Source organism: Columba livia, chromosome 2 (assembly GCF_036013475.1).
Source record: "Columba livia isolate bColLiv1 breed racing homer chromosome 2, bColLiv1.pat.W.v2, whole genome shotgun sequence".
Taxonomy (NCBI): Eukaryota; Metazoa; Chordata; class Aves; order Columbiformes; family Columbidae; genus Columba; species Columba livia.
In genome coordinates, this window is record NC_088603.1 from 103,310,147 (window position 1) to 103,321,532 (window position 11,386).

An 11,386-nucleotide genomic window follows, 5' to 3' on the forward strand; every position below is an offset into this window, starting at 1 on the left:
GTGGAGTCTCCTTCCTTGGAGACATTCAAAACCCCTGTGAATTCATTCCTGTGCAATCTACTCTAGGTGAACCTGCTTTAAAAGGTGGTTTGGACTGGGTGATCTCCAGAGGTCACTTCCAACCCCAACCATTCTGTGATTCTGTGAGAGTGATAGAGCATCTTTAGTGGGCACCTGGAATCCAGTCAAGGTCAACCTGTACAAGGTCATACATGATTTTCACATACAGAATATATGAAGGGGCCCTTGGTGAGACTGAAGCTAATGTATCCCTGTTACTTTGTTCCATTCAGCACCATTGATAATGTTCAGATTGCGCAATTGGAGGCAGCTCCATTATCTTGGATCTTGATCACTCTTCTCTAGATAAGAAGTCACAGGTGAGTTTTCAAAAGGCAAAATATTTGATAGGAGGGCAGTGACTTTGAGCTGTGCCTCAAAGCACATCCACTAGAGGAAATACAAGAATAAAAGCTGTGGTCTTAGAAGAGAGACAGCTTCTTCCAGATCCATGTGGGCCAGGTCCTTTCCTTCAACACTTGAAAAAGGAGCAGGCCAAGGGTTATGTGGAGTCTGTACACGAGGTATCATATATCCAGTTTCAGCGACTGCATCATTCTTCACTTGTTTGTCAGATACCAAGCCCAAATACTTGAATTGCACCCATGCTTCCATTTTCAGGAGTGTTTTCTTGCAAAGTATTAAGACGACTGTAAGGATTCCCCATCAACCTTTTTCTTCAAACTCTAGTTTCCACTAAAGGGAAATCAACATAGATAGGCTGGATGGAACCAGGCATTTCTGTCAGTGTTTTTACATAGCCTGACTCAGTTGCTTTATGAGAATATTTGAAAGTGCATTTCAATGTTTAAAGATAAGAAACTGTAGAATACATTTTATGCTATACCAATACAGAAGCATGTGAAACAAAATACATTTGCCAACATTTTCTATTGAAGACATTTTCACCTGAGAAACAAAGGGTTCTTAAAAATTTTAGAAAACTACCTTTCAAAACAATGGGCTGTATTTACATTGCTGAACAGCCTTGTTTGTAATGAAGAAATATTTTTAAAAGAATGTCAACTCAGCATCAAATATTTAACAAGTAGTGGAATGTCAGTATGAATCTAACTTCAGGTACACGTACAAATTTGGAATAGGCTTGACAGACTTCACATTGCTAATTGCAAGATTGGAATTTGTACCTGTAAACATACAAACAAAAAATTCCTAGGCTTCTGTAAGTAAGCTTTCAGTTTTCATCAGTCCTGAGTCACACAGGGTAAGGAACTACAGGGGAAAAAAACTCAGACTATCCATCTACTCCCCACCTGCCTTTCTTCAGTGTTCATTTTGGAACAAGAATAAACCTATTTTTCCCTCACTTAAACTGAATACAGTGTTGGACTCTTAATCAGAAAACTTCAGAATGCAGTAGAACTTTGGATCTGAATTAACAGCTTAAATATGGATCAACCATTTAAACATGTAGCTAGGATCACTTAGATAGTCCAAAGGTGCCCATCAGGAGCCCTTTCTTCTACCTTTGAGAGCAGGTGCATTCTGCTGCAGCTGTCTTGTTAAGCCCCAGTAAGAGCTGCAAGAGACCTCAACCAGGCAACCAAATAAAAATAGCTTGACACTGAAGATACATTCAGTTGACTCCAGCTGTGGGTAAAGCAGGCTATCCAATTTCAGGTCTGTCCAATTATCAGTTTGGGTTTTCTTTTTTAGCTCAGCATGAGTTCAGATTTGAGTCTTAGTCAAGTAAATAGCCACCTCAAACAGCAGATGAGCAAGGTATCTTCATTAAAACTTAGGAACAGAGAGTTTGAGTGTTTGCGCAAGAAAAAAAAGGAAGAGGGAAAAGTAAATGAGCAGCTTAGACTAAGAGCTCCCTTTCATCTAGGCAACATAATGCAAATCTTTTTTATTGTGCATTTTAAGATGTAAATTGGATTCAAGTTGATGTCCACCTGTCTTGAACCAGCAGGGATCTCTTCCTGCTTTTATCAAAGCATCTCTCTGCCAATTACTGGCTGCTGTGACAGTTGGAGATTTTTCGTGTGTGTGCAGACTTTTACAAATACAAACTCATTAAAATTAACTCTTTCACTTTCTGATTCCAAGAAAAACTGTCAAGGTGAAAATCATAGATCAAGAGATCTCTATCATCTAATTACATCCTAAAAGATCTAGACACTTATGTTTAAGAGAAAGTAGTCTTATTTTCTTGGTATTTTCAATTTTCAAAAATGTACCAGTTTTAAGAGCAGAAACCATTATGTTAATACAGAAAGGTACTTATGCTGTTTACTCACTGCAGACAGACAGAAAGCTTTCTGTTTATTGGAATACATTTTATTTAATGGCAGCAAGCCGGGATTTCCTGATTCATTTGAATAGATTCTCTGCCACGCCATAGAGAAACAGACATTCATTAGAATACCTTCACAGAGCTCATATACTGGAATTCACTGAATCATTAAAAAGAGGCAACAAGTTCAGATCAAGTTGCTACAATCACTCAGTTGTTTTAAACAACAAACTTGCATTTCAATTATTACAATATAGATATGACTGTAATTTGCTTAACAGTAAGAAGGGCAAAAGGAAACCTCTGAGCAGAAGGCTAAGGAATTTTGCAACAGTTTGGCTTCTAAAGTTGTGTTTTGTTTGTCATTTCTTCACAGGTTAAATTAATTATTTGCAAAATCTTGATATGAGGTTCATTTATAACTATTTTTTTGTAATGTTCAGTATTTGAAATGGACACTGTTGATATGTTTAATTACTAGGGATGGGCACATTTTTCACAACTTTGGCTACCAAGCCATAGTATAGCTATGTTTATGATAAATTTCAGCTGTTACCTTAGGTTATTTTTCCTCACTAGGAATGAACCTATTGCTGACACATTGATTTGCTATGGATTATATGTACATTTTTGAAGTGCTTAACACTAGTGCAAAAATTCAAGAAAGACTACAGGTCACAGCCACCCTTCTGTGCTCTTTCAGGGAAAAATATATGCCTGAAACTTGCTGACAGGCAGGAAACTGTGCAAGTGTTAAGGGAAGCCTGAGGGAATCATTGGTACTTCGGAAACACAGCAGGTGGAAAGGGAGACCTTTCAAGGTCTAAAATGCCTCACTCTGGGTCTGCACCATGGTGTGCGATACATACATGTTTAAATAAGGAGAGAACTGATCTAAAAAACCTCTTCATAAAGTACAGGGCTTCCCCTACATTTTAGCTGGCCTTGCAATTCCAACAGTGCAGCATGATACCACCAAAATATTTGGAAGCAACAGATGAAACATAATTGTGAGAAAAGCATGCCACAGAATGTGGAGCAGTCTTTGTTCCCCTCTTTATTCATGGGTTGCACACATCTGTGGCCTTTTTTTTTGGTTTGGGATTTGGGGTTTTGGTTTCAGGACATGTTTTTTGTTTCTTGGGGGGGCACACCATGGACTCTCCTCTGAATCATGAAATAAAGGGTTCACTGGAAAACATGAAGCCTGATATAAGGAAGCCTCAGTGGATCACAAAGAGCCACTGTTAAATGTACAATTCCATAGAGGAGCAGTACCACCCGCAGTGGCATGGCTGGAGCTGGGAACCACGCTCAGGAGAGTCAAAGGCAATGACAGACCACAGCAAGGGACCAAGGAAACAGGAAAGGAAACGGATGTAAACCATGAACCACCACTTGTCCATCTGGATAGCCTGGTTTCTTGGACCATAACACCAGCAACTACAGCATCAACTACAGAATGCTTATGTGGAGATCGTAGCAAGGACTGTACTGTAAATTGACTCATCCACTATGTGATACGGACTTACTGGAAGACATCATACGATAGACAGATACACAGTGGCTTACACAGTAGAAGTCAGATAATTTGAAATATGTGAAGATATAAAACAGGCATTTTTCCTCATGTACCGCCTGTGTGCTCACATTCATGATTTCTTCTTAGAAAATACAAACTAAAGACAAGGAAATTAAATCTAACTAAAGTAAGACTTTCCTTCTAATTTAACAAAACAGTTAGAGAGTTCATCTGCTGTTATGTTTTGTATTATCTGCATTAGATATTCCCCAATGACCGTGTGATATTATTTGTATTTATATAAACTGTAGTAGTTATGTGTCACTCAAACAAAATGGAAAAGTAAACGCCAATCCTCAATAAAGGGAAGATCAAAATAAAAGGGTTATTTTGAAGACAAGAGAGAGATATTAAAAATTAAAGAATAATCACAAACACCTTCAGTATAAGGAACTTATCTGAAACCAGCTTCTAAAAAGGCTGAATGGGAAACTCTAGGGCAGAAGATTGGAGATCAAAGAAAGTTTTCCTGAGTACCACAATACAGCACTCCAGATCCAGAAAAAGAGTGATGTATATACTAGATGCAGTAGAGGAACTGTACATTTTAACCAAGGACCAAGCTCATATAAAGGAAAGATAAATCATTAAAAACCTCTTGTTTGAAAGGCATCGGCACAGGGATATTTTCCTCATCTGAAACATCCTTATGTTCTCACAGAGCAGATTGAAATTCTATCCACCTCTCCTGACTTTGTATTTCAGAGTCTATTTTCTCTAAGCTTGCAATGTGGTTATTTTCAAAGCAGAGCAATAGTATGGAAGAATTTTCTAAAATGAGCTAGATCTCTACAGCAGAATTTTAAAAATAATAAAAAAAACCAGACAAAAATAAAAAAGAACCACCTCTAAAGCCTTTAAATATATATCTATATATGTTTGTCTGCAGTGTACATCTATGAATATTTATAAAAATATATATACATAATACATATGCATATATATGTAGAGATAGAGATATGCAGATATACAGATAAGGATACAGCTACGAATATAGATATGTGTGTGCATACACACATTATAAAATAAAGATAAAAACTCAATATTTCACCAGTATATTCTGAACCTTGCAGAGTCTGATACTGCATAATGTCTTCATGTAGGAACACCACACGCTGATAAGACACAGCTTGAGAGGGCTTCAGCCAGGAGAAGAGCCTGACGCACATAAGTGCTCCTCGCAGCAACCAGTTGCATTCATGCTGTTGCTACCAAAGCAAGCCGATCTGTACGTAACAGACACTAGGAACGTTTATTTTTTAATTAAATTCTACAAAAGAATGGAAAATGACAGCTGCAGAATCTTTTATAGTAACTCAGCCGAGACACTCTGCCTCTTCCTGAGCCTTTTCTGCTAGTGTGCAGAAAACAGCGTAAAATTTTCTCGCTTTGAGAGATCTTTTTACTATTTTGAGAATTAGAAGTTGCCAGACCATTTCAAAACACTAATCTGTTTATTCTGGTTTATTTTAATGTCCATTTCTTCTTTCACAGTGGCTAGTCTTAAGGGATTTAGAGGAATACACACATCCTTCTGCATGGTAATTGTATGGGAATATAGCGGAAAATTTGGCGAGGAGATTAGTTAAATGTAAATACGCTCAAGTGAATTGCAGTTGTCTGCAGAAAAAGCACATACATCACACTAATTGTTTTACTGACCTTGTGTGCTTGATGAGTAGAATCTCTGCATTAGATAACATAGGCCTGTGAGAAACTCTAGGACACCTTATCACTATGTCTGAGATTCCTGTTTTGTTGCGAGAAAGAGCAGGAGGCTGTGCCTGCCTGAAGCCTTGAAATGCAGGTGAGCTCAGCCGTCTCAGTGATCTTCCAGCAGGGCTGAACTTACCAACGCTTGTGTCCCCAACGGTGTCACCTCTGCCTGGGAGCTTAGGTGCTACTTTGGAGATCCCCCAGTAGAGAAGTAACTAAAATAAAACTTGCTCTTTGCAATGCATTCGTGACCTCTGGCTCTTCTTGCAATATGCCTGCATATGTGTACACAGTAATTTTGCTGCCATGAGGTGACTATGTGATTGTTTTATATCCTGCAGTACGGGCGGTTTTGTTCTATGTACATGTTTAGTTTAGTTTTCATAAAAAGGATGTTATATTTTCTATTTACTACTACAAACTGTGCAGATTTTTGACCCAGTGGTAGTCTGGAGTGCTTAAAGCACTTGCTGAGAACAAAAGGAGGATCACAGAGGGTGCAAGAACTAGAGTCCATAAATGTAAATGTTCTGAATGAAATTTACTGATGGCTAGACAGGATTTCCCCCTGGTAAGCAGTACTATGGCTACCAAGCAACCTAATTGCCACTAGGAACAAAATAATATTCCTCATCACTACCCATTGCTCTTGTGAGCACAAAGTAAACTTGAAATGAAGGTCAAATGATTAATATTCTTGCCAAGTCAAATTTGTGAAATGGCTGTAAAGCAGCTTGAGCTAAGGCATTTTAGGAATGTCTGAAGATCACTACTGGAGCAAGAAGAATGTTCATTTTTCACTCTTCTTTTATAATTCCAAGGAACACAGCAAAAGTCCTCAGAAAACCCTTCATTAGTTGTACTCCTGACAGTCAGAATAAGCTTGGACTTTAAGAGTCTAAAAAATCGTGCACAGAAGAGTCAAAGTTCTTTATTTCAATCTTTCCTGACATTTTGCCTGATAAATGATTGTTAAGAAATGGATTATTTTAAAGTCAGTCACTGTTGCTTCTTACCTTTCTTCTAAGGCTTCAAATTTAAACTAGCATGTTTTTGTTTAACCCACTTACTCAAGCATGCTACCAAATTAATCCATTCAAGAGGGTTTGGGGTTTTTTCTATATGTTTTGAGAAGCGTATATTGCTGGACACTTAACTATAAAACCTGTATACAGAAAGCCATGCAGTAGTAGGATGGAGTGTAAGAGGGGTATAGTGTCCAAATGGTTAAAACATTGGGGTTCCAAGGAGACAGCTGAAAAAATACATGTACAGAAAACTGCAGTGAAGGGCTGAGTCAGTCCTGAAAGGATCCAGCATTGAGGAACCTCATACCTTTAAAACCATAAGATAGACAACTATGCCACTCCTTCGAGCAGAAAACAGACAAAATAGTAATGCAACTCTTCCAACCAGCAGCACATCTTTGCCTAGAAAATGAGAACATATCAACCCACTGTGCAAAATTTCTCTGAACAAAAATGAGGAATTATTTGAAAACTTTTGAAAAGCCGTAGACTCTTACATTAATTTGGAGTAGATGGGTCCTCCTGAGGTTTCCTGGTCCACCCCTCAGCTGAAACAGAGCCAAACTCAGAGTTAAACTGAGATGCTCTGGGTCTTGTTAATACATTGCCTTGCTCAACTGTAACAAATTGCAGTAGGTGCAAATAAGATTATTGTGAAAGATCATATGCTCCTGTGCAATGTAACTGCGTGAGTCTCTCATGCTGAAAGCATTTTTGATTAAGATCGATTTGGCAGTACATTGGCTACACAGTAAAACTACAGAAAACAGGCAACAGAATTTCTGTAATTCGTTTTGCTGTAGCATCTATCGATCTTTTTCATGGAACATCCCAAGCACAGATATAACATAAAAACTCAATTCCTGTCCCACAGAGCCCAGTATCTGCATATAAGACAAGACACAGTGGATCAATACAGACAGATTAGGGAAAAACAATGAGATGGTATTGGCCAGCTTGACAGGCAAGAATCTCAGCATGCTGGGAGCTTGACCTGTTGTCAATTTTTTTGTAGACATCAGTGCATCTTAAGCTTGTTACAAGAGACTTGAGGAAAGATAAAGCACAGGTTTATGAAGTGTATCGCCCACAGGCATCCCAGTGAGGTTTTTCTTTCAAGGATTCCAGAAATCTTTGAAGAATATAATCTCTTTCTCAACATATTTTCCAAATATTAGATAATAATAATAATCATCATCATCATCAAAACCAGTAGTGGTGTCGTGCCTATTCCAGACCCGCAAGTATACTCAGAGCCTCTTAACATTTTCTCTACTGTCCAAAACACCTTATGAAAATTACCTCTTTGATAGATCTTTCTTATTTCAATGCATATTTGTCCAAACTGTCACAAAAAGGGCCTACCTTTATCAGCTGATCTGTAGTCAGGACTGGTTCAGGAGAGGAGTAGATAAGTGTTGATGGGGTGATCACAGATTCGTAAGTGTTGAGAAAACGTGTCTTTTAGTAACTCTTAAGTCATGTGTGAATGCCTCAGTTTCATTAGAATCAAATTGGCACTAGCTGGAAAGGAGAAAAATTAAAACAGTTTTTAATTTTGCTCTAGCAATGACTGGTAGTCATAGCTTTGAGATTTTACAGGAATTTTCAATAGGAGTTATGGTCAGTGACGCTGCAGCTTTTGAAAGGATCACTCTAGGAGATTTGCAGTTAATGATCCATGTTTGACTCATGTCTTGATTTTTAGAGTGCTGAGGCAGTGAAATCAGAAGGATCTGTAGGCAGTGTGCTTCTATGAAAACAAAACTACTGGCTGAGAGTCCTATAAGAACAAGGCATTTGTTGCAGAACTTGCATCATCATAGATGAGTGACTCCCTCAGCACTGCCACTTGCTGTATGTTGCTGGCTCAAATGTAGCATAAAAGCCACATATACAAACCAGATGAGAGATGTAGCAAGTCCCATCAGAGGACGTATCTAGAAAAACAAGGGGTTAAGACCCTAGTAATGATTTTCTCAAGCAGTAAATTGAGATATAACCAATATATGCTTGTGGGGGAAAAAAAAAAAATATATATATATATATATATATATATATATATATATATATAAAACTTCATAGGACACAGGAAGTGAAATTTCTGCTCTATTCAAAAACAAAACCTCTTCTGAGGTACTGTGTTCAGATTAAGTACAGTACTACAATAGAAATAGAAAGCAATTTAAAGAAGTGTAACAGCAATGTCTAAAAAGCATTTCTTCTACAGAAAAAGAAAAAAAATTGTTCAAGTTTGTAGAAGGAAACATAGAGCAAGTTTAGTTTATGGCAATGCTTTTCCATTCTTAATGAAGTAACTGCAAAAAAAAGGAATGAACTCTCCATGTCTGAGAAGGACAGAACAAGCACGTTTCCATTGCAAGTAAGGAAAGACAAGAATGTCTTAACTTTTTTAAGTTAAGAATAATAATAATATTTGGAAAGTAGTAAGTGATGGCAAACTGAATTTTCTGTCACCGGAATTCCAAGAGCACTTTAAATATATTAGAAATGGGTTAGCTATAGTTGATCCTGCCTAAGACTACTCAGATGGATTAGGAGACTTTTTAAGGTCACCTCAAGCCTTAGAATCTTGTTTCAGGTATAATTTTTTGCTTACCAAAAGTTACTTTCCTACATCTGACCTAACTTCCAATTAAAATTGATCTTTCAGTAGTCCAAAGATATTTTCCACTGTCAATCATACATCTCAGCATGACTACAATTTTACCTTTGAGAAACACTATATCATGCTGAATTCTACATTTAGTTCCTGTCCTACTTTCAAAGTTGGTACAATGCTTGTTCTTCACAGTTTTCCATTTCTGCAGGTTAAGGTTACATTGATTTAAATTCAAAATTTGAGGCTGGAACTCTTTCATTACAGAACTAAAACCTATTCATTTACCAGCTTGATTTTCTATGTTTCCGGGTAGAGAGTTCTCAATTTGTATTTTCCTGCAGTAACAGCATTGTTTTAAAACATTCATCAAGGGTTTTAACAAACTACAATCATTACTTGCTAAAAGCCACTTTGTACATGACTCTGTTAATTCTATTATCAGAGGAGTTCTTCTGTTGAAAGAAATTGAAACTTAAGTTGCCATGGGAAGGGAACCTCAATCCATCCCACTCTTAACAGTGTGATGCCAGTTCCAGCAATCGACACCCAGAGCCCGGAGAAGGCTCTCAGGTGAGCAGAAGAGATCCTGAACACAAAGGAATTCCAGCCACTCCAGACAGTAAGTCAGCTTCATCAAAGGCCCAACTTAAACGTCTCTCTGCAAATGCAGGTAGCATAGGCAATAAACAAGAGGAGTTAGAGAAGAGCACATGCCTACAAGGCTATGATCTTACCGGCATCACCAAGATGTGGTGGGATGGCTCCTATGACTGGAGTGTTGGAATGGAACAATATAGGCTCTTTGGGAAGGACAGGCAGGGGAGACAGAGAGGGGCTGTCACCCTCTGTGCCAATGACTGTCTGGAGTGTATGGAACTCTGGTGGTGGATGAGAAGGAGACTGAGAGCTTATGGGTCAGAATTAAAGGGAGGGCAGGGACAGATGACATTGTAGTGGGAGTCTGCTACAGGCCACGTGATCAGGAAGACCAAGCAGATGAGGCCCTCTACAGACAGATAGGACCAGCCTCAAGTTCACAAGTCCTAGTCCTCATGTGGGACTTCAACCACCCAGATATCTGTTGGAGGCACAATACATCAAAGCATAAGCAAACCAGGAGACTCCTGGAATATGTTACTGCTAACTTCCTTTTCCAAATGACAGAAGAGCCAACAAGGAGGGCCAGTGGGGAATGTGAAACTCAAGAGCAACCTTGATTGAAGTGACCATGAAATGGCAGAGTTCAAGATTCTTATGTCAATGAGGAGAGCGCACAGCAAGCTCACTACCCTGGAGTTCAGAAGAGAAGACTTTGGCCTCTTCAGGGATCTGCTTTGTACAGTACCATGGGATAAAGCCCTGGAGGGAAGAAAAGCCCGAGATAGCTGGTTAATATTCAAGGATTACCTCCTCCAAGCTCAGGAGTGATGCATCTCAGCAAAGAGGAAGTCAGGCAAAAACACCAGGAGGCCTGCATGAATGAACAAGGAACTCCTGGACAAACTCAGACACAAAGGAAGCCTACAGAGGGTGGAAGTAAGTATGGGTAGCCTGGGAGGAATACAGAGAAATTGTGTGAGCAGCCAGGTCTCAGGTTAGGAAAGATAAAGCCCTGATAGAATTACATCTGGTCAGGGACATCAAGGGCAACAAGAAAAGATTCTATAAATATTTTGGTGATAGAAGAAAGACTAGGGAAAGTATGGGCCCTCTCTGGAAAGAAACAGTAGACCTGATTACAGTATCACAGTATGTTTGGGATTGGAAGGGACCTCAGAAGATCATCTAGTCCAATCCCCCTGCTGGAGCAGGAACGCCTAGGTGAGGTCACACAGGAACATGTCCATGCGGGTTTTGAATGTCTCCAGAGAAGAAGACTCCACAACCTCCCTGGGCAGCCTGTTCCAGTGCTCTGTCACCCTCACTGAGAAGAAGTTTTTTCTCAAATTTAAGCGGAACCTCTTGTGTTCCAGCTTGATCCCATTAGCCCTTGTCCTATCATTGTTTGCCACCGAGAAGAGCCTGGCTCCATCCTCATGGCACTCACCCTTTATATATTTATAAACATTAATGAGGTCCCCCTCCTCTTCTCCAAACTAAAGAGACCCAGCTCCCTT